The 25,236-nt window shown below is 36.5% G+C and overlaps 2 non-coding genes across 2 annotated transcripts; both read left to right on the plus strand.

Moving 5' to 3' along the window:
* Positions 1–10,581: 10,581 nt before the first annotated feature.
* On the plus strand, positions 10,582–10,653 carry trnaq-uug (transfer RNA glutamine (anticodon UUG)). The gene has a single exon. It is a non-coding gene; the product is annotated as a tRNA-Gln (tRNA).
* A 2,754-nt stretch (positions 10,654–13,407) lies between these two features.
* Positions 13,408–13,479, plus strand: trnaq-uug (transfer RNA glutamine (anticodon UUG)). The gene has a single exon. It is a non-coding gene; the product is annotated as a tRNA-Gln (tRNA).
* The last annotated feature ends 11,757 nt before the right edge of the window (positions 13,480–25,236 follow it).

The following is a 25,236-nucleotide window of genomic DNA, read 5'->3' on the forward strand; positions in this document are numbered from 1 at the left end:
ATCATGTAACCTTTAGCCCTTAAAACAAAGTCTGAAATCTAAAAAAAAAAAGCCTTTAAAGAAGTGAGGACCGGCCGAAATGTCCTCACTTTGCAAAAATGTCCTCACTCTGTTGGTTAAAAAATGTGTTCTGGTCCTCACTATGTAGGAAGTACAAGAACACACACACACAGCTTTGACTGGTGTGTTTTGCATATTGATACCACTGTCATCAGTGATATAAAACAAGTTGTCTGCTCGGGTCAGTCAGGTGACACAAAGCTTGAAAATGCAAAAGCTGACTTTTTATATTCCCTGATCAAATAAAAGATTCATGGCTGATCTCAAAATGTAAAACTGGATCCACTGAAGGCCGGACCTTAGTGACATCTGTGGCGTCACCGAGTTCATTTCTGTCCAGCGTAATGGGAGCAAGAATACTAAGATACTGCAATAAGAAGTACACTCTGAAACTTAATCAAATAAACAAGCAGCCAGTTGCCTTCAGGGCTAAAACAAAAGGCTGTCCACCCCTCTGCCTGGCAAAAAACACACACCGATTTAAATTATAGATGTATTCGGAGAGCTAGATACACGACCCTGAGGTGACTCTGGTACAAAGAGCTATCATTGACCTGCAGTCAACACTTGTCTCTTTTATTATGGCGGTCGGTGGGAAAAATGTCACTTGGCCTGCCGTAAAGATAAAAGTGAATATAGCAGTCTAAGGTGCCACTAGATATCTTTCTATTTCAGTTACTCTACATTTACCCTGTTGTTTAAAAAGACTACATGTCTATAGTCATGGGAAAAAAATAGACTATTGTTTTCTTTAGTTTCTTGTTCATTTTAATGCCTGGTGCAATAAAGGTACATTTTTTTAATGATGACAACAAAAATAGCTGATAAGAGTTTAATTTAAGAGCTGATATCTAGACATTTAACATGGTTTTCTTGATGATTTGGGTTATTAACAAGAATGTTTCCATCATTGTAGATGTAAAAATGACCAAAAAAGACACAAAATGACCAAAACAATTACAAAATGACCAAAAATAACTGTAAAAATGACCAAAAAAGACACAAAATGACCAACATAAATGTAAAAATGACCAAAAAAGACACAAAATGACCCAAAATAAATGTAAAAAAGACACAAAATGACTAAAAATACATGTAAAAATGACCAAAAAGGACACAAAATTATTGAAATAGACACAAATTGACCAAAAATGAAATCATAATCAGAATTGTCCAAGAAATATTGGTGCATCTAATTCATCCAAAGTCTCATAACCAAGCATCAAAGCCTAAGATGTAAACTATATATCTGACAAAATAGAAGTATATGGATCCAGATTGTTACAAATTCAAAAGCTAGTATCTGTGAAGGTATGAGGGTGTGTTAATGCCCGTGGCATCTCGGGTTAACTCTCACATCTGTGAAGGTATGACGGTGTGTTAGTGCCCGTGGTATCCTGGATTAACTCTCATATCTGTGAAGGCTCTGTTAATGCTGAAAGGTATACAGAAGTTTTAGAGCGACATATCACCATATCATCCAGACCACGTACAGAAGGTGGAATGGCTCTAACACATACATATCTCTCTCTCTGTTGCTGTTGTAACTGGTAAACCTGCAGGTGGTTATTTATTAACAGCATTTCATTTCTCACCATAGTCTGATTCAACTTATTGTGCTAACCTTAGCTAAAAGTTTAATGCTGGTGAACTTTGTTCTGCATTATGAGTTTCTCTCTCCATCCTCCAGACCATGACACCAGCACCAGCTGTCGTGTTGTCGCCTGTGAAAGTACTTGGAAACTATTCAACTTGGTTCGGTTTAGCTGAAAAGAATTTGCCTGCTTGTTCTTAGAGTGGTTGGGTTCAAGGTAGGCACCAGGTAAACATCCGCTCATGAGTCGAAATGTAGCTGCAGCTTTTCTCATTACGTCCTCGCCCTGTCTCGCTCTAACTTTCCTTCTTTTAGATGTTAAAACATATTAAAAAGAAGAGGTTCAGCAGAATCATTCTCAATCAGAAGCAGTGGGCTTTACCTTGAGCCCATCTTTACCATCCAGCTCCAGCAGCAGATAAATAAACATAATGATGCTGCTTCACTGGTTTGATATGTGGAAAATAATACACCAGACAACTACACAGTCACATGGATGGAGAGAATTCACTTGGAAAAACCAAATTTGTTTCTTTAGAATACCTGAGATTAGAAACTGTGCATTAGTGTGGATCCTAACCAGACACACAGTAAAATTCACCGCTAGGTAACCTCACCTAGCGGTAACCTCACCTGGCGGTAACCTGACCTAGCGGTAACTTTGCCTAGCGGTAACCTTACCTGGTGGTAACTTCACCTAGCGGTAACCTCACCTGACAGTAACCTTACCTAACGGTAGCCTCACCTAGTGGTAATCTCACCCGGCGGTAACCTCACCCAGCGGCAACCTCACCTAACGGTAACCTCACCTGGCGGTAACCTCACCCGGCGGTAACCTCACCCAGCGGCAACCTCACCTAACGGTAACCTCACCTGGCGGTAACCTCACCTGGCGGTAACCTCACCTAGCGGTAACCTCACGTAGTGGTAACCTCACCAAACGGTAACCTCACCTAGCGGTAACCTCGCCTGGCGGTAACCTCAACAGGTGGTAATCTCACCTAGCGGTAACCTCACCTGGCGGTAATCTCACCTAGAGGTAACCTCACCTAGTGGTAACCTCACCTGGTGGTAACCTCACCTAGTGGTAACCTCACCTGGCGGTAACCTCACTTAGCGATAACCTCACCTGGCGGTAACCTCACCTAGAGGTAACCTCACCTAGTGGTAACCTCACCTAGTGGTAACCTCACCTGGCAGTAACCTCACCTAGCGGTAACCTCACCTGGTGGTAACCTCACCTAGTGGTAACCTCACCTAGTGGTAACCTCACCTAGCAGTAACCTCACCTAGCGGTAACCTCACCTGGTGGTAACCTCACCTAGTGGTAACCTCACCTGGTGGTAACCTCACCTAGTGGTAACCTCACCTAGTGGTAACCTCACCTGGCGGTAACCTCACCTGGCGGTAACCTCACCTGGCGGTAACCTCACCTGGTGGTAACCTCGCCTAAAAACAGAAACAAAAATGGCGAAGCGTCAGGGAGACGAGAATGCTGAATATCTCAAAAAGAAAAAGAGAGGGAACAATGAAAGTTACATTGTTTGGCTTCATAGAAGCAATGGACAATGGGGGGTTCGCCAAAGTTTACAATGGTAAAATTGTGGGTCCCTCAAGAAAAAGGTTGGGAACCACTGGTGTACATAAAACCAATAAAAGAAAGTTAAAAATAAATAAATAAATAAATAATGCTGCCTCACATGTGTGTTTTTAAATCTGAGCATTACCCAAAGTGAACCCTGCAAACAAAAGTTGCCAACAGAGCCACTGGTTAGCTGCGTTAAAGCGTTAAAGCGTTAAAGCTTAAAGCATCAGGACGGGCTAGAGTGAGCGCGTTGAGCAACTGAGTGGCTCAAATTGCCAATGCTGTGAAAAACTACAGTAGAGCTGCAGCATCAGCAGTTTCATCACTGCTATTTCCGACAACAAGAGTATTTTCTCCGATAAGGCTTTGTGTCTCTGCTTGGTTCCCTTTCCCCACTGTGATGAACGGCGCTCCTCAAGGTCAACTCACACACACACGCACACACACACACACACACACACACATTCTCGTACTTCTATCTTTGTGAGGACCCTCATTGGAACAGTGAATTCCCTTGCAAGGTTATAATAGTTTTGGATTTTTCATTAGTTTTAGTTTTAATTTTGTTGTGAATTTTTGTTTTCAAATTCAGTTAGTTTTAAGATTGAAATGCTTTAGTTTTTGTTTTTATTAGTTGTAGTTTTTTGTAATGGGGTATTTGTTGGGTGGGAGATTAAAAGAGGTCACAGTTAATTGTGCCTTTATTTCCTTTGTCTTATCCATCTTCATTATGTCTGAAAAAAGTTGACAAAGAGGAAAACGAAGGACATTTTCACTATAATTTTAGTTAGTTTTGTCACCACACAATACAGTTTCAGTTAATTATCATTATCATGTAACCTTTAACCCTTAAAACAAAGTCTGAAATCTAAAAAAAAGCCTTTAAAGAAGTGAGACTGGCCGAAATGTCCTCACTTTGCAAAAATGTCCTCACTCTGTTGGTTAAAAACGTGTTCTGGTCCTCACTATGTAGGAAGTACAAGAACACACACACACACACACACACACACAAATACAATCATTCACATACGTTATGCCTCTGCACACAATGATAGTTTAACATAATGACACAAAAGATCCTTTTATGTTTTTCCCGTGCAGAAACTGCTGTGTAAGTAATACAGAAGGCTGCTCACTGTTAAAAGCAGAACAATTAATGATGTTCTTACCTTCCATTAGAACACACAGCTCTGATTCCTGCTGCATGCTGATCTTACTGCAGCTCTGCTGGATAGAAATAAAACACAAACTCATCCTTCTCCATCAAGGCCCTCTAAAAAAACTTCAAGAGAGTCTGGCTGCAGACCTTGTAATGAGCGCCTTCTGAGTACTGTCACTTTAAACTACTTTTGGTTCTTTTGGTTGCCACGGTAACGTAAGGTCAGAGTTGAGGCTGACTGTACTTTTTTTCCCCGGGGGCTGGACAGAACTCCTCCATAACCGTCTTTACGTTGTTTTTCTTTGTTTTACCTTTAAGTCCGGCATAGGAATGGTGTTTGAGCCCTGCTTTCACACTGTGTAAAGCATGGGTCTCAAACTCGTGGCCCGCGGGCCAATTGTGGCCCTCGTGACGATATTTTGTGGCCCCCACCTTGATAATGTGTTTTAATGTTTAATGTGAGTTTTATATGAATGGTACTTTACCGTGTTGTGTGTGGAAGGTCACTTTAATTACTTTTTTGGTAATTTTGGGTCTTTTTCTGGTAATTCTGTGTCTTTTTTTAAATAATTGTGTCTTTTTTTGGTAATTCTGTGTATTTTTGTTTGTCATTTTGTGCCTTTTTTGGTCATTTTGTATCTTTTTAAAGTAATTTAGTGTTTTTTCAGTCATTTTGTGCCTTTTTTGGTAATTTTGTGTCATTTTTTAAGTAATTTTGTGTCTTTTTTTAAGTAATTTTGTCTTTTTTGGTCATTTTGTGTCTTTTTTAAGTAATTTCGGGTTTTTTTTCTGTCATTTTGTGTCTTTTTTTAGCATTTTTTTTGTCTTTTTTGGTAATTTCATGTCTTTTTAAAGTAATTTAGTGTTTTCAGTCATTTTGTGTCTTTTTTTGTAATTTTGTGTCTTTTTTGTAATTTTGTGTCTTTTTTTTATAATTTTGTGTCTTTTTTGGTCATTTTGTGTAATTTTTTAAAGTCATTTTGTGTCTTTTTTTCTGTCATTTTGTGTCTTTTTTTTAGTAATTTTGTGTCTTTTTTTGGTCATTTTGACTGCCTTCAGCGGCCCCCAGGTAATCTGAGTTTGAGACCCCTGGTGTAAAGTGTGAGAGATATTACTCACACAGGTAAATAACCAGACAGAGACATGTAGTGCAGCTTTGAAAAAGGTCCAAAGAGGAGAAAAAAAACATCCTTCTGCATTTGTGACCTTCAGGTTCCCCACGCAGGCTAACTCACTCTGCTAACTCACACACCTCCGGTGAGCCAGCTGAGTCACCGAGCCTTTTGTTTTCTCATGCAGGTGTGTGAAGCCACCGGAGGAGCTCTGCAGGCCTTTAGAGCTGAGAGATAGAGAGATAGAAAAGGAGTGTTGCATGTTAAGAAGCCGAGTGGGGACTCGGTGGAGGACTGTCGAGTTTCAGACACGGCCTCCTCGGCATACAAAGAGAGCTGCAGTTAATTGATAGTGGTGAGCTGGAAATGACCAAAAAAAGACACAAAATTACTAAAAAAAGACACGAAATGACCAAAAAAAGACACAAAATGACAAAAAAAGGCACAAAATTATCAAAAAGACACCAATTGACCAAAAAAGACACAAAATGACCAAAAAAAGACACAAAATTACTAAAAAAAAGACACAAAATGACCAAAAAAGACACAAAATGACTGAAAAAAGACACAAAGTTATTAAAAAAGACAGAAAATTATTTAAAAAAGACACAAAGTTATTAAAAAAGACACAAAATTATTTTTAAAAAGACACAAAATTATTTTAAAAAGACACAAAAGTTATTAAAAAGACACAAAATTACAAAAAAGACACAAAGTAATTAAAAAAGACACAAAAGTTATTAAAAAAGACACAAAATTACCGAAAAAGACACAAAGTTATTAAAAAAGACACAAAATTACCAAAAAAGACACAAAGTTGTTAAAAAAAGACACAAAATTACCCAAAAAAAGATACAAGATTAATTGAAAAAAGACACAAAATTACCAAAAAAAGATACAAGATTAATTGAAAAAAGACACAAAATTACCAAAAAAAGACACGTTATTAAAAAAGACACAAAGGTATTTTAAAAAGACACAAAATTACAAAAAAAAGACACAAAATTACCATAAAAAGTAATTAAAGGGACCTTCCACACACAACACGGTAAAGTGCCATTCATATAAAACTCACATTAAACTTTCATATCACAGCAGCCTTTAGAGCTGCTCGATAGAAAGATAGAAAAGGAGTCTTGCATGTTAAGAAGCCGAGTGGGGACTCGGTGGAGGACTGTCGAGTTTCATCCAGCCTCCTCGGCATACAAAGAGAGCTGCAGTTAATTGATAGTGGTGAGCTGGAACCCTGTCCGTCTCCACATTCCCTCCGTAATGAATGACTATTCTCCCAGACAGGCCAGTCCTCTGTCTGTCTGTCTGTCTCAGCTACGAATGTTGTTTTGCCCAAATTGCTGTCACAATCGTTTAATCTGCTCACCCCAGAGAGAAGAGATACCCGCCTCGACATCTTTCACTGGGCTTTTCTTGGCCTGCCTCCTCGCTCTCTCGCTCTCTCGTTCTCGCTCTCTCGCTCTCTCGTTTTCTCTCTCGCTCTGTCGTTCTCGCTCTCTCGTTCTCTCTCTTTGCCCTTGCAATGTGCTCTTCAGCAAAGCGCCGTCTTATCCTCTCTCATCCCCCTCTCCTCCACCTCCACCCTTCTTGTTTTCACTCTCTTTTTTTCCTGAGTGCACTGTGTAGAATTCCTATTTGTCTCTCTGGTGACACTAATTGGAAAATAGCTGGAGGCTTCCCCTGGGCTCTAACCCCAACAGGCTCTTTGTTGATTAGTGGCAACTTAAGAAAGTTGGACAAGCGAGTGGTGACAGACAGCATTTTCTTCTGTCCATCTGTCCCTCCCAGCCATATTTTGTCCTGGTGACCACTGGACGGACAGGGTGGAGGGTGGAGGGGGGGTAAGATGTGTGTGTGTGTGTGTGTGAGCTGTGCAGTGTTTCATGTGCTGTGAGATTGGAACGAGGCTTTGATAACCCAACTAGCATGCTCTAGCATGTTAATTCACTTGCATGGGTTATTATAGTGCAGGGGTCTCTCTCTCTAACTGAGTAAGAAAATTACTAAAAAAAGACACAAAATGAGCAAAAAACACTAGAAAATTACAAAAAAGACAGAAAATAACTGAAAAAACACTAAACTACTTAAAAAAATACACAGAATTACCAAAAAAAGACACAAAATTACAAAAAAAGACATGAAATGACCGAAAAAAACACTCAATTACTTAAAAAGACACAAAATGACCAAAAAAAGACACAAAATGACTGAAAAAACACTAAACTACTTAAAAAAAACACAGAATTACCAAAAAAGACACAAGTTATTAAAAAAGACACAAAATGACCCAAAAAGACACAAAATTATTTGAAAAAGACACACAATTATTTAAAAAAGACACAAAATTACTAAATAAAAATAAGCTGTGTGTGTGTGTGTGTGTGTGAGCTGTGTGTTTTTGTCTGTGTGTGTGTGTGTGTGTGTGTGTGTGTGAGCTGTGCAGTGTTTGATGTGCTGTGATTGGTTCGAGGCTTTGATAACCCAACAAGCGTCTCTAGCATGTTAATTCAGTTGTGTGGCTTATTTTAGTGAGTATATTATGTAAATGTTGAGAAACGGCCATGGACTGTGTCTCACTATGTGTGAATGTAGGATGAAGTTGTTTTTTTTGCCAGAAAATCATCGCAGCATACTAAACCACCGACACACTGAGTGTGTGTTGGAGTCTGTAAAGCACTAATTGGGTGTCATTCACAACTGTTTTCTTAGTTTTCTCTTTAATTTATTGGTAAAAACAGAATATGAGGGAAATAAGAATTGGATGCATGTTCCAATAAATCAGTACAGAAGCATTAGGAACATAAACTGTGATGAAAAGTAATTATAATGGGGAAACAAGACAGATTATATTAATTATCTGTTAGGGTTGAATGTCAAAATTGTGTTTGTCAGCCCAATAACCAGCCGGTTCTCCCGTCAAATACGTTAATAAAGGGTGTGTGTGCAGCGAAAACGAGCGATATTGACAAACAGCCATGGAAAAAATTATTAGACCGACCTTTTTCTTCAATTTCTTGTTCATTTTAATGTCTGGTACAACTAAAGGTACATTTGTTTGGACAAATAAAGCTGCAGTTTCTGTGAATTTAGGCTAAATAATCACTGACCTAGGTTTAGAGCAGAAAATTTTTAAATATACGTAAATAGCAGAAGTGAAGTAGTTACGAGGGTGTCTTGAGCCACATAAGTTACATAAAAATAATAATAATAATAATGATAATAATAATAATAATAATAACTTTATTTATATAGCGCCTTTCAAAAACAAGGTAGGTGCTGTAGGCCTACAAGAGAAATAAAACATATCAAATACAATTAACTGACAACAACAAAATAAAACAACAAGGAGAAATGACATTGGACTTAAAAAAATTTAAATTTAAAATCACCAATCACAACAAGGTAATCATGCAACAATAATAAAAGGAAATGAAGAGAAGACCAATCGATAAATGTGAGTTTTTAGAAGAGATTTAAAAGAAGCCACTGATATCGCCGGGCAGGTTAGTTAGGTTGACAACGTTAAATTTTTTTAAAATTACTTAAAAAGTCGTTCTCCTGGTGAAAGTCGTAGTTTGTTCGACCCAACCTCCTCCTCCCCGAGTGTGACAGTCGCCATGGAAACCGACAGTGACGGACAGTCAAACACGTAAACGTGAGTCTTATTTTGTTGCATGTACAAACACTTTATATTGACATTTTTGAGGGGAGACCAGTCTGTAGACCATGGGTCTCAAACTCGCGGCCCGCGGGCCAATTGTGGCCCTCGTGATGATATTTTGTGGCCCCCACCTTGATATGAAAGTTTAACGTGAGTTTTATATGAATGGCACTTTACTGTGTTGTGTGTGGAAGGTCCCTTTAATTACTGTTTTGGTAATTCTGTGTCTTTTTTTTAAATAATGGTGTGTCTTTTTTAGTAATTTTGTGTCTTTTGTGTTAATCCTGTGTATTTTTTTGTCATTTTGTGTCTTTTAAGGTAATTTAGTGTTTTTTCAGTCATTTTGTGTCTTTTTTTGTCATTTTGTGTCTTTTTTTTTGGTGACATTTTCAAAAAACACTCCTTGGCACCGTGAGCCACAAAACTGTCATTTTGACAATTTTGCTAATACCACCCAAAATGTCAAACAGTCTATTCTGTCGCCCAGGTTAGAGATCTCTTCTCTTCTCTAGAGCTTGGTTGAACTTCTCATAGTTTTTAACAGCAGTGGATAGAAACAAGCATTCATTTGTTTATCATTTTGTTGATTTTTCCCAAAATTCTTGTTAAAATCTGCAATAAAGTTGGCAAAAATAACCTGGCCGTTGGCAGAGAGAGACAGCAGGGTAAATATTGGGTAGAGCCAACATGTTTTCACATCTCACTTGGTAAATTAATTTTTATTCCAACCAAACCAGATAAGAGTCGGTGATTGTTGGAACACTTCACTTGTTGTTTGGCGGCAGACGGTTAGCAAAATAAAATGACAATAATCTCTCCCAAAAACAACCAGAAATGTAGCCAAATCAGCAAAACCTCGTATAGAGTTAGAAGAAGGAGAAGAGAACAAGACCAAGGCTGAATCCCATTACCACCCATTACCCTACCCCTCTGTCTGAGTCTGCCCCATGGTCAACATGGTCTCACAGGAATCCGTGGAATAGCCACGGAATCACTCAAATTTCCGTGAAACTGACACGGATTTAGCTACAATGCAAGTTAATGACAGTCATATCCCGTGGCTATTCCAACATACAAAGTGATTATGTACATTCACTGAGTGAATATTTAGAAAATAAAACATATATTTCTCGCTAGAAATGTGATCAAAATCCATTTTTATGCAGAAACTAAGTCAAAATATTGATTTTTTTTTTCACTAAAAATGAGAGAACTGTCCGCCATGTTTTTTGTTCTGACCGCCGGAACCTTGAAAGTCACGTGACTTGGAACAAACCAATAGGAACAAATATCCATGGAATAGCCTACTAAGTGTTGGGACAACGAAGCTTCATGAAGCATTTGCTTTATTTTCTGCGCTGTTAATCTGCTTTTATCAGGAAGTGTTTACTGTGTAGTGGTTCCATGGTGTAATGGTTAGCACTCTGGACTTTGAATCCAGTGATCCGAGTTCAAATCTCGGTGGAACCTGATTTGGTCGTCCCAAAGTAAGACCTAAACTAGTGTTGGGGTTAGGAAGCTTCATGAAGCATTTTCTTTATTTACGGAGCCTAAGAGATGGTGCTCTTTGTTCAACAAAGGGCTGAAAACACACTCAATCACTATTGATGAAGCCTTTTATTTAAGCTAAGACCGCCATCTAGTTGGGTCAGAAAAATAAAGAAAATGCTTCATGAAGCTTCGTTGTCCCAACACTACTACTAGCCCCACGCCTTGGCCCCGAGCCCTGAACCTAAATTAGAATTGACACAGTCCTACCCCTTACATCAGGGGCCTCAAACTCAAATTACCTGGGGGCCGCTGGAGGCAGTATCAAAATGACCAAAAAAAGACACAAAATATCTAAAAAAAAAAAAAAAAGACACAAAATATCTAAAAAAAAGACACAAAATTCCAAAAAAGACACAAAATTACTAAAAAAAGACACAAAATTATTTTTTTAAAAGACACAAAATGATTAAAAAAAAGACAAAAATGATTTAAAGAGAAAGACAAAAATATTCAAAAAAGACACAAAATAACTAAAAAGATACAAAATTACGAAAAAAAGAGACACAAAATTATTTTTAAAAAAGACACAAAATTATTTAAAGAAAAAGACAAAAATATTCCAAAAAAGACACAAAATTACCAAAAAAAGGCACAAAATTATTTAAAAAAGACACAAAATTACCAAAAAAAAGACACAAATGACATTCCATAACATTTCCACTTCTTGTGGTAACAACAACACGGCAGATAATAAACGCTCCGGTAGCAGCTGCCTTTCTTTTTGTTAACGTCGTCATAGAAACAAGTGAAACAAAGCTCCAGCTGGAGCAATAAAGGGACCTTCCACACACAACACGGTAAAGAGACATTCATATAAAACTCACATTAAACTTTGATATCAAGGTGGGGGCCACAAAATATCGTCACGAGGGCCACAAATGGCCCGCGTGCCGCAAGTTTGACATCCATGTTGTACATGAACACAAAAACAAGGCTAGCTCAGGTGAATTATTATACACTTTCCTCTCCTGAAAAGCCTCCAGTGGATCATATTCAGCCGTTTGTGGTCCTCAGAAATAACTTACTGGCTCTTTTTGAGATCCTTTTCCTGAAATACTGTATGTGAACGGCTCCTGGATGGATTAGCATGGCGTTCTGCTATGGTTGGTGCCCGCAGGTTGTATCATATTGATGTTGGTGAGTGCTTTTTCATCTGGCAGCATCATCAGGTACTTTGTGTTCGCGGCTCTCGCTGTAATCTTTTGGTTTCTGTGCTTTAAACTCTGCATGCCTCTCTCTCTCTCTCTTCTCTCGCTCTAGGCCCTCTGTGCTCAGTCAGAGAGGTGAGGTAAATTAAACACTCTAATCAATATGCTCACAACTTATTTAACTAATGAGATGGCTTATTTTGCCAGTGGGGAAGACATTTGTAGGACTTTGATGCCTTGGAAAGAGCCTTCTCCCCTTCCCACACGACTCCATCTTCACATCATGATTACAGGCACCGGGAGGGAACACTCAGCCAATAAATTGATACAAAAGCTTGATAATCACTTATCATGTTTTATTGGAAGGCAGCGATCATGCTTTTATATCCACAATGAGCTCATTAACACCTCGTTTACACCTGGCCACTTTGAGTTTTAGATGGATCAGATATGTGAAATGAAAGCTGCAGGATGAAGCAGGGAATCGTGATCGTCCGTCCGTCCATCCATTCTCGTCTGCTTATCCGGGGCCGGGTCGCGGGGGCAGTAGGATAAGCAGGGCCAAACTCTGAATTTCTTACATTGTTGGGAGTGTTTGTGCACCCATTTGTTGGTGATGTCTTTATTTTTGTACGAAGCTTTGTTTTCCCAACACTAAATTACCAAAAAAAGACACAAAATTACAAAAAAGACACAAAATTAATAAAAAAAGGCACAAAATGAATAGAAAAAGACACAAAATTACCAAAAAAAGACACAGAATTACCAAAACAGACACAAACTTATATAAAAAAGACAGAAAATTACCAAAAAAGACACAAAATTACCAAAAAAAGACACAAAATTATATAAAAAACCCCCACAAAATTTCCAAAAAAGGCACAAAATTAATAGAAAAGACACAAAATTACTAAAAAAAGGCACAACATTAACAAAAAAGGCACAAAATTAATAGAAAAAGACACAAAATTATGCAAAAAAAGACACAAAATTACAAAAAAAGGCACAAAATTAACAAAAAAGGCACAAAATTAATAGAAAAAGACACAAAATTATGTAAAAAAAGATACAAAATTACCCAAAAAAGGCACAAAATGAATAGAAAAAGACACAAAATTACCAAAAAAAGACACACAATTACCAAAAAAGACACAGAATTTCCAAAAAAGACACAACATTTCCAAAAAAGTCGCGGGGGCAGCAGGATAAGCAGGGCCAAACTCTTAATTTCTTACATTCTGTGGAGTGTTTATGCACCCATTTCTTGGTGATGTCTTTATTTTTTGTGGAGGAAAATCCAAAATGCAGGCAGCAGGTGACAATTAAAAGAAAAGAAAAACAATATGTTGCAGCAAGGCTCCAGGCAAACTGTACTGCTTTCAAATATTTATGTTATTCCTGCTGCGTCAACACGAAAGTAGGCATAATTTACTCTCTTCCCTCCTCTTTGGGTCTTTAGTTCGGGAAGTAAGCTCTCTAAATGTGCATATGACTGTTTTTATCAGGAAGTGTTAACAGATATAGGGGTTCCATGGTGTAATGGTTAGCACTCTGGACTTTGAATCCAGTGATCCGAGTTCAAATCTCGGTGGAACCTGACTTGGTCGTCCTATAGTAAGGCCTAAACTCTTAACTGTTAAAGTGGTTCAGCTTTTTTTGAAGTAGAGTTGTATGAGGCACTGACTGACAGTCATTGTATTACCTGCAGTAGATGATGGTTCCCAGTTTGAACTAATTGCTAAACATAATAATAACTTCCTGTGGCTAAATGCATGCAGCTTTCAAAATAAGAGCACAGCACCGACCACACAATTTACAAGAAGACTTTCAAAATAAGATGCCTTAAATAAAATATACAAGAACCCTTATTCTTGATTAAAATAATTCTTAAAATATGCAATCATTAAGATCAGTGTATATGATGGAATAGTGGCATTAGAATGTGTGAGACGCCACAAATTTTGGGCTTTTATGAAAAAATAACACCCCCCATTTATATATATATATATATATATATATATATATATATATATAACCCTAACTAACTCTATAAATCATGGGTCTCAAACTCGCGGCCCGTGGGCCAATTGCAGCCCTCATGACGATATTTTGTGGCCCCCACCTTGATATGAAAGTTTAATGTGAGTTTTATATGAATGGCACTTTACCGTGTTGTATGTGGAAGGTCCCTTTATTTACTTTTTTTGGTAATTCTGTGTATTTTTTTGTCATTTTGTGTCTTTTTTTGGTAATTTTGTGTCTTTTTTTAGTACTTTTGGTCATTTTGATACTGCCTCCAGTGGCCCCCAGGTAATTTGAGTTTGAGACTCCTGCTATATATATATATTAATCAAAACTGTTTTTAGGGAGTATTCACTAGTGGCTTGATGTTTGTAGGGGCATATCTCTACCAGGATGCGTTCAGGGACAGTATTGAGTGTAATTCGTCACTCACATTTTGGAAGTGCTCATAGCCCAACACAGGATCAATACAGCTGATTGGTTAAAATGGGAGCGTATCAGTTCAGTCAGCTGGGACAGACACAGCTGAAATACTCCATCATTCACACTTTGGTGGCCAATCCTGGTCACATGTGCTTTGATCACTAGCTTAACTCTAAGGAGTCTTGGACTATTTTGTCCATTTTTTAATCCTTTTCATCCTGCCTGTAAACACCACTTAAAAATGTTTAAATGCCATGTTGGTCACCTACATGACCTAATAATAATAGATTTTTTTATTCTGACTTACTGGATCAACATTTTGAACCAACAATTTTGGTCATGTTGTGTATTTATTTTTGGTAATTTTGAGTCTTTTTGGTCATTTTGTGTCTTTTTTTGGTAATTTTGTGTCTTTTTTAGTCATTTTGTGTCTTTTTTTAGTCATTTTGTGTCTTTTTGTTCCTTTTTTTGGTAATTGTGTGTCTTTTTTTGTCATTTTGTGTCTTTTTGTTCCTTTTTTTAGTCATTTTGTGCCTTTTTTGGTCATTTTGTGTCTTTTTTTGGTAATTGTGTGTCTTTTTTAGTCATTTTGTGTCTTTTTGTTCCTTTTTTTAGTCATTTTGTGTCTTTTTTGGTCATTTTGTGTCTTTTTTTGGTAATTGTGTGTCTTTTTTAGTCATTTTGTGTCTGTTTGTTCATTTTTTTTAGTCATTGTGTGTCTTTTTTAGTCATTTTGTGTCTTTTTGTGTCTATTTTTAGTCATTTTGTGTCTTTTTTTGGTCATTTTGTGTCTTTTGTAGTCCTTTAGTCCAACATAAAATGTGATTTTGAATCTTTTTTTTAACTTTCAAAACACTATCATGCTCAATAAAGAATTTTAAATGTTGCAAATGTGACCAAAGGTGTCAAATCTACCATATAAGAGGGTTCCATCCAGTTCTATCATTTGATACTAAATCTATTTGAGCTTGTCTCCAGTTTTACTTGGTATATCATCATCAAACTGAAACTGGCCTCATGGAGTTTACAGCCAGAACTTTAGAGGTAAATGTACAGTAGGGCTCCACGCTGCTTTGTTTTCTAGTCTGATGGAGTCAACAAGTCTGGATTATTTGGAGCTTCTGGACACTCCAGAGGGTTAAAATCTTCTGTGAGAAATATATTTTCCAACATGTTTGTCCTGCATAAAAGAATATATAAAGAAACTTCTCCCGTACTGAGAAAGTCTGGATATGGCCTCGTGCACCTCCCTCTCAAAATCCTATCAATCAAACCTCCGTTCTTATGAAAATGAGAAAGAAATTATTCATTCTGTCAACCCTCGTCTGAGGCCACAGCTTGTTAAATGACATGTGGATCATATCTGGATCTGAGAAACTTTGAAAAAAGTTAATGGGGCCTAAGGTTTGTTCTATTATGTTTTTTTGTGTGTTAGAGCATATTCATGTTTTCTATTAGCATGCATACTCACGTGTCTTTTTCCCATATGATGTTTTCAATCCATTACTCCTGAGGGATTGCTGCCCTTTGCATTGAATATAAAATATGTTGCACATTTCAAATGCAATATAGAGACAGAAACTAAGTTTTTGAGAGGGGTCCGGCTGCAGACCTGCACTGTCAGGACCGGAAGTTGATTCGAATCCTTTCAAAATAAAAGCGAGCATACCGGAAGCACGTATTTTTCGTTCCCCGTGTTTATTATTTATGTTCACAGTAAAACAAAAATAAAAAGTGGTGTGCTCTAATACTGACTGATTAATGGATCTAGTAAGATATAATAAGCTCCCTGGAGTATGATTTTTATTTTATTTTATTCTATTTCTACGTACGATATCTGCTTATTGAAGGCAGAAGCTGATGGAAGCAGAACCTACTCTGTGCATTTTGTGAAGGAAAGGGCTCGAAAAAGCTAAATAATGATAAAAAAGAATTGAATATAAAGTTGCTGAAATAGTAAGAAGATCAAGATTAAATATTACTAGGCTGTGTTTTTAGGTTTTTTAACCCTTGTGTTGTCCTAAGGGTCAAAAATGACCCACCTTAACTAAAGCTCTTAAATAAAGCAGCTTGATTGAATTTTAAAACCCAAATCTATTTTGCATGAAGAAACAACCTGTCACTCATCAAAAACATATATATATATATATATATATATATATATGTTATATATATATTATATTATGTTATATGTTATATGCTATGTTATATAGCGCAGAAAAACTGGATTAAATCAGTGAAATCCACTCATTTTTATTAACAAACCTGTCTTAACTGGTTTACTGATTTATTTATTTTTAAGTATTGCTAAAGGGACTGCATAGCTGTAAACACATTTTTTTAGTGTGAAGTGTGAATGCGTACTTGCACGCATGCATGCATTGTTTTCATTGGTAGTTTTTGTGGTATGAAAATTATTTTAAAGCTGCCTAAGACCAGATTTATCCCCTGTTGGTGTTCAGCTTTCTTGGAAATATGAACAAAGGCATTTTTTCTCTCATGTTGGTGTCATTCTAGGAAAAGTCATTGAATTTTATGTTGAAAAAAGATCATTAAGGAGGTTTCCTCTGCTGTTAAACATGGTGGAGGGTCATTTTAACCCTTAAGACAACAAAAGGGTTGATAAATACAGTATAAGTAATTCTTTATTGCATTTTAGGTGCATAAAATAGGTGGAACTACAGAAAAAAAACATACAAAAACTTCTATTAAAAATATATTTCTGATGGATTTATTGATGCATAGATGTAGAAATGCACTTAAACTCAGTTTGCATGTAGAAAGCCGTGCACCGCTGCACATCTCATTAAAGCTGTCAATGAAAACAGAAACTGCACATTTTCTGACTTGTGTAACACCAGCGAGGTGAAACACAGTTGTGCATAATTTTTCTTGCATCTGCATCACTAATTCATCACATTTCTGCAAACCATCATCACAGTTCAATCTCAATCATCATTATTATTATTACACATCAGAAAGAGTCAATGTCAAATTCATAATGTTCATGTTGAAAATCACTTTTCTTACTAATCTTCACAGGGAGATGAAGTTTATTAATTTGCCATCGATTGACATTTTACAGAGCTCTGAGCAGCCTGCAGAAATAATAACACAGTCAGTTAAACTGGCAAACAACCTGAAACTGTTTTATTATAAGGTTACATGTGTCACCTCTATCTGCTCCTCAGTATATCACCCACACTTATAAAATACTGCAGATAGATATGCCTGGTGGGAAGAATGCAAATACATCCTGGCTGCACAATCTTCCTTTACAAACACCAGGCCATGCTTTATGTGCTTAAACACATCATATATATGCATCTGGCCCAAGGTGTATTTGTTAGGATTGGAAATAATTACATTTAAACAGCATGTAAAAGGCTTGTTGGAAGAGAATTAGAAGGTATGTAAGCAAAAGAGCATGTGTATGGACAGACAGAGTGTGTTTTAAGTGGTAATTCTCTGTAATTCGGTGCAGTTCTCCTGCTCAGTGGAGTGTGAACAACTCCACTGTATAACCTGTGAAAGCTGTCTGATATAAACGGGTCCAATGTGGGTCAAACAGGTACAGCAGGCTCCGGTTTATACATGTGATGCTGTAAAAACGAGCTGTTAAAAGTGCAATTACCAAAGTGTTTCAGCATTGAAGGGTCAAGCTGTGACCTGCATTCTGTTTACTGGTAAAAACTGATAATTTTGCTCATGTGTGGAAAAAAATAAACAGCTAACAACAGCTTTTAGTTGCTCATGCACATATATATGGTCATGAAAAAGTCGCAAATTTACGACATTAAAGTGGCAAATCTCTGAGAAAAAAAAGTCACAGATTTATGAGATTAAAAGTGGCAAATTTACGAAAAAAAAAGTAGCAAATTTATGAGAAAACACGTCAGAAAAAGTTGCAAAGTTACGAGATTAAAGTGGCAAATTTACAGGAAAAAAAGTTTCAGATTTATGAGAAAAAAGTCACAAATTTTCGAGATTAAAGTGGCAAATATCTGAGGAAAAAAGTCACAGATTTACAGGATTTAAAGTGGCAAATCTGCGAGAAAAAAGTTGCAGATTTAAGAGATTAAAAGTGGCAAATTTACTGGGAAAAAAAGTAGCAGATTTATGAGAAAAAAAGTTGGGAAAAGTCGCAAATTTACAAGATTAAAGTGGCAAATATCTGAGAAAAAAAGTCACAGATTTACAGGATTTAAAGTGGCAAATGTGCGAGAAAAAAGTTGCAGATTTAAGAGATTAAACTTGGCAAATTTACAAAAAAAAGTAGCAGACTTATGAGAAAAAAGTCAGAAAAAGTCGCAAATGTATGAGATTAAAGTGGCAAATCTACAAGACAAAAAAGTCGCAGATTTACAAGATTAAAGTTGCAAATTTGCAGAAAAAATTTGGAGATTATGAGAAAAAAAAGTCAGAAAAATAGTGTTTTCTGTTTGTCAATATTTTCAGTCCATTTCCTCTCCACACTGTTTCCTTTTGCACCCACTAATCAGATTTTTTAAGAATAAATCAATAAATAACCCCGACAGAATGCACTGTAAGTGATATCTGTAATAAAGGTGAGAATGTTTTATAGAAATAGCTGTACAGAATTTACACCTGCACCTGAGGTGGAGAAGGATCCTGCAAAGGTGCACAAAGGGAAATGATTAATCAACACGTGCATACATTAATAACACATTTATATTTATGATGTGTATCATGTATGTAAAATTGCACACAGATTCAGATAGTATCTTCGAGTGTGTGTACTGGGCCGAGGAGCCTGGAGAACAATTATGCTCTGCAATTAGACCTCTGCTCCTGTTTCCCATTCAGCTGATCCACAGTAAAACTGAATATTAAAATGCTTCACAGTGAATCACAAAGGAACACAAGGAAAACAAGAGTAACATACGGTGGCCCTGAAGTCCAAATCACAACAACAAATCAAAAAACTTGATGATGATATACCAAGTAAAACTGGAGACAAGCTCAAATAGATTTAGTATCAAATGATAGAACTGGATGGAACCCTCTTATATGTTAGATTTGACACCTTTGTTCACATTTGCAACATTTAAAATTCTTTATTGAGCATGATAGTGTGTTTAAAGTAAGAAAAAGATTCAAAATCACATTTTATGTTGGACTAAAGGACTAAAAAAGACAAAAAAAGACACAAAAAGACAAAAAAAGATACAAAATGACAAAAAAGAGCCCAAATGACCAAAAAAATGACACAAAATAACTAAAAAAGACACAACAACAGACACAAAATGACAAAAAAAAGACACAAAGTGACGCAAATGACTTAAAAAGACACAAAATAACCAAAAAAGACACAAAATAAGAAGACAGAATGACAACAACAAAAACACAGAAGACACAAAATGACAAAAAGACACAAAATGACCAAAAAAAGACACACAAAGAAGACATTAAAATGATTTAAAAATGGACAAAATAGCCCAAGACTCCATAGAGTTAACTCTGTTTTTAGAGTGAGTTTTTGAGTTAAAAAGGAGATAAAAGAATAAAAAGTATTCTATACATTTCATTCCTACTTTTGGAGCACAGACACATAATATGGAGAGAGTGAATGCAACTGGGACTAGAAATAGTAAATGTTACTGTTGTCTAAAACGCCTTTAGACTGTGTGACAACCACAGTGGTGGAGCTGCACGTCTCACTGTGTGAGATAAGTGCAGTTTAAATAGAAACAGACCTGAAGGAGAAAAGAGGCGTCTCCATCTGCAAGAATCAGCTCTGCAGGTTTTCTTCTCTATAATATGATCCATGAGACACATTAATTCAATAACAATTAATTAATGATCAGGTTGTTCCTTAGTAACGTCACTGTGTTGTGTTAATTAGCTGCTGGTAAAGAGCATCACCTTTTTTTTTCTTTTACCCATATTTTCACACACAGCTCACATATTCGCTACACACCTAAACTATTTACAATACTGCAATCAAATCTTTATTTTCATGTTCATGCTGTGATTTTGCTAATTGTGCTCAATGTTAATTTTATTTTCATTTGGTTATAAGGGTTATCTCAAAAAATTGAGTTACTTAAAATAAATGTCCTGTGGTATGAAAGGATTTTGTGCAACTTTTTTCCATTTACACTTTTGAGGGATACAGCATTGACCTTTCTGATTTTTAGTATGTTTTTCTGCACTTATAAGCAATTTATATGGACACAAGTTAATACATATTATTAACAATGTGGGATGTAAGGGTTATATTGATGTATAGTATATTAAAGTGGCAAATCTACGAGAAAAAAAGTTGCAGATTTACGAGATTTAAAGTGACAAATCTTCTTGTAGATTATGAACTTTAATCACGTAAATTTGCAACTTTTTCCGACTTTTTTTCCTCGTAAATCTGTGACTTTTTTTCTTGTAGATTCTCCACGTTAATCTCGTAAATTAGCACCTTTTTCTGACTTTTTTTTCTCATAAATCTGACTTTTTTCTCGCAGATTTGCCACTTTAAATCCCATAAATCTGCAACTTTTTTTCTCGTAGATTTTCAACTTTAATCTCGTAAATTTGCGACTTTTTCCTCGAAATATTACCCCCCTCTCCCAGGTTGTATGTATTTATAGGATTTATACAGAGAGTTAAGACAACACAAAGACACAAGGGTTAGAAAAAAGCTATTATTTAATTTTTATGTTCTTACTATTTTAGTAACTTTATATTCAATCCTTTAGTAGGTTCTGCTCAGAGATTTTCCCATCAGCTTCTGCATTCAATAACCAGATATGGTACAAAAAAAAAAAATCATACTCCAGGAAGCTTGTTATATCTTACTAGATTCATTAATCAGTAATAAACACAAAGTATTCATGTATGGAGTAAAAACGAAGCTGGACAAAGATCTATTTAAAATGATGAGAAAATAGCAACAAATCATATCCTGAAATACCTTTTTTACAAGCAAATCAAACCTCTTTTTTTCTCATAAATCTGCTACTTTTTTCTCGTAAATTTGCAACTTTTTCCTCGAAATATTAGGCTACCCCCCTCTCCCAAGTCCTTATTTTTATTTTTATTTTTTCATACTTGGCCCTAATATGCCGTCGTATGAAAACAAAGTATTCATGTATGAAAAACGAATCTGTTACGAATGATGTGAAAATAGCAACAAATCATATCCTGAAATAAGTTTTTCACAAGCAAATCAAACCTCATTTAGTCTGATTTGTCACTTTGTAAAATTTATTTTTTTCACCAGCAACTTAATAAAGTCTTAATAAATTAATTTTAAAATCATGCACGCTGTCAGTGTTTCAACAACTAGATATGGTACGAAAGAATAGAATAAAATAAAAATAAAAATCATACTCCAGGGAGCTACTTTTTTCTCGTAGATTTGCCACCTTAATCTCATATGCAATTTTTTTCTTGTAGATTATCAACTTTAATCTTTTTCCGACTTTTTTTCCTCATAAATCAGTGACTTTTTTCTAGCAGATTTGCCACTTTAAATTTTTTTCATACTTGGCCCTAATATGCTTGTTACAAATGATGTGAAAATAGCAACAAATCATATCCTGAAATACATTTTTACAAGCAAATCAAACCTCATTTAGTCTGATTTCTCACTTTGTAAAACATTTTTTTTACCAGCAACTTAATAAACTCTTAATAAATGAATTTTAAAAAATAAGGAAAAAGCTTTTTTTTTTTCCCGCCCCCATCATGCACGCTGTCAGTGTTTCTTAGTGTCACAGTCATAATCGATCGCAGCACTTTGAACTCCTGTGAGCGCCGAGAATTATTCCGCAGGCCGTGAGCTGTGCCGAGCGGAGCGGTGACAGGAAATAGAGGAGGGAGCAGGAGGTTTGGAGGAGCAGGAGGAGCAGGAGGAGCATCCCTCCCCTGCCTCTTCTGATCCCATCATCACACCATGCATTAGTCAAGCCTTGTGGCCCCTCTGACGTCTGCAAAGAATATGTGAGCGAAGAAGGAATCCATCAAGAGTAATGGTATTGCTGTATGCCCTCAGGGCAGCCATCTTTAATCCTTACCCATCATGCCTCAGCCATAAACTATGCAATCACGGCCCAGTTTGCCGGCTGCAACAGGCTGGTCCCACTCAGCGAGCGTGTGGTCTTCATGCTCTATTTAAGAACGAGTCAGGGGTTTTACTTTAGATCTGCTCCCTCCTCTTACTCCTCGTTTTTTATCTTTTACCTTAACCAGATGTGTCAGGTCCCCAGCTTCTCCTCCTTTCTCTCGCTCTCTTCCTCCTCCACTCCTCTCCTCCCCTTGGCAGCTGTTCCCTCACATTGCCTGCCACTTCTCTTTCTCTCTTTCTGCCTCTCTCCCTCCAGGTATCTTCACTCGCTCTCTGTAGACTTTTTTTTTTCTCATAAATCTGACATTTTTTTCTTGCAAATTTGCCACTTTAATCTCTCAAATCTGTGACTTTTTTTCTTGTAGATTTGCCACTTTTCTCTCATAAATCTGTGACTTTTTTTCCTTGTAGATTTGCCACTTTTTTGTCATAAATCTGCAACTTTTTTTGCAAATTTGCCACTTTTTTTCTTGTAGATTTGCCACTTTAATCTCTTAAATCTGTGACTTTTTTCTCGTAGATTTGCCACTTTAATCTCTTAAATCTGTGACTTTTTTCTCGTTGATTTGCCACTTTAATCTCATTAATTTGCGTCTTTTTGCGACTTTTTTTCCTCATGAATCTGCAACTTTTTTTCTTTTAGATTTACCACTTTTTTGTCATAAATCTGCAACTTTTTTCTCGTAGATTTGCCACTTAAATCTCTTAAATCTGCAACTTTTTTTCTTTTAGATTTGCCACTTTAATCTCTTAAATCTGTGACTTTTTTTCTTGTAGATTTGCCACTTTAATCTCTTAAATCTGTGACTTTTTTCTCGTAGATTTGCCACTTTAATCTTGTAAATCTGCAAAATTTTTTCTTGACGATTTGCCACTTTAATCTTTTAAATCTGCGACATTTTTTCTTGTAGATTTGCCACTTTAATCTCTTAAATCTGTGACTTTTTTCTCGTAGATTTGCCACTTTAATCTCGTAAATTTGCGACTTTTTCCAACTTTTTTTTCTCATAAATCTGCAACTTTTTTCTCACAAATTTGACACTTTAATCTCATAAATTTGTGATTTTTTCCGACTTTTTTTTCTCATAAATCTGCAACTTTTTTTCTCATAGATTTACCACTTTAATCTCGAAAATCTGCGACTTTTTTTCTCGTAGATTTGCCACTTTAATCTCGTAAATCTGCGACTTTTTCCACTCTATTTAAGAACGAGTCATGGGTTTTACTTTAGATCTGCTCCCTCCTCTTACTCCTCTTTTTTTATATTTTACCTTAACCAGATGTGTCAGGTCCCCAGCTTCTCCTCCTTTCTCTCGCTCCCTTCCTCCTCCACTCCTCTCCTCCCCTTGGCAGCTGTTCCCTCACATTGCCTGCCACTTCTCTCTCTTTCTCTGCCTCTCTCCCTCCAGGTATCTTCACTCGCTCTCTGTAGACTTCTCACAATCTCTTCGCCGGCTGGGTTTTTGTGGGTAAAATCATAATAAAGTGGAGCACCGCAGCATGCCGATGATTCTACTGTACGCTGATATTCCTCATAAATTACACGGTGCCTCTGTGAGTTGTATAACATGCATTGGAATATTTATGGAGCTGCATGGCAGAAACCTACATGATTTCTTTATAAAGGCGTTCTCACTTCTACAGGCAATTCTATCAAATGTAATTAACAATGAGAGAAATGGTTAACTGATGAACATGCAGTCATGGAAAAAAATTTAGACCCTTGTTTTCTTCAATTTCTTGTTCATTTTAATGCCTGGTACAACTAAAGGTACATTTATTAGGACAAATATAATGATAGCAACAACAAAAAAGCTGATAAGAGTTTAATTTAAGAGCTGATATCTAGACATTTAACATGGTTTTATTGATAATGATACTGTTTTTCCTGCTGTTAAAGTGGTGACTGTGTTTTCTAATTTACAGTGTCCCTGAGAGGTCACAGCGCTGCAACTTAAGAAAACACATGCAAACACACAAAACAAAAATTAAGAAAATTAAGAAAACATCGTCATCAATTTGACAACACAAGCGCAGCATTTAGAAAATGTGCTGCAAAGACCACAACACAACAGAAGTGTTTCCAGAGGACACTTAAAAATGATGCACACGTCTGGACACGCTTGATATTATCACGTTATTTCAAGATAATGATAATTTCACGTTATAACCTTATAACGACGATAGCATGGTAACGTTTGGCAGCGATTGATAGCATGCTAACGTTAGCCGGCGATCGATAGCATGCTAGCTTTAGCGGGCTAGCAAGACCAAGACCAAATCGGTGCCATTGAGAGAGACCAACTAAAACGTGTATCATTCATTTATTTGATTTGTTTAACTGCAATGTAATTGATACGGTGCTAGCAGGCTAATGCTATATATCACATTATAACATAAAAATATAACTGTCATGAAATAATGAGCTAATTTTACAAGCGTGTCCAGACGTGTGCATCACTTTTAAGTGTCCTCCGGAAACACTTCTGTTGTGTTGTGGTCTTTGCAGCGTTTTTTCTAAATGCTGCTCTTGTGTTGTCATATTGATGAAGATGTTTTCTCAGTTTGCTTGTGTTTTGTGCATTTGCATGTGTTTTCTTCAGTTGCAGCTGTTTCCCTGTGTTGTTCATCTTTCAAACCGTTTTACGCTTTTCCACTGATCAACAAGCTCACAAACATGCAACAATACAGGTTCTTAAAAAAAGAGAAAAGAAAAGAAGTATTTTATGAGGAATAAAATGCATTCAACATGTTTGCTATTCCTCGAGGATAAACACAACACAGTCAACTCATTCATATGCACTATATTTTTATTTATTTCTA

The sequence above is a fragment of the Centropristis striata genome, chromosome 12 (assembly GCF_030273125.1).
Source record: "Centropristis striata isolate RG_2023a ecotype Rhode Island chromosome 12, C.striata_1.0, whole genome shotgun sequence".
In the NCBI taxonomy this organism is placed as follows: Eukaryota; Metazoa; Chordata; class Actinopteri; order Perciformes; family Serranidae; genus Centropristis; species Centropristis striata.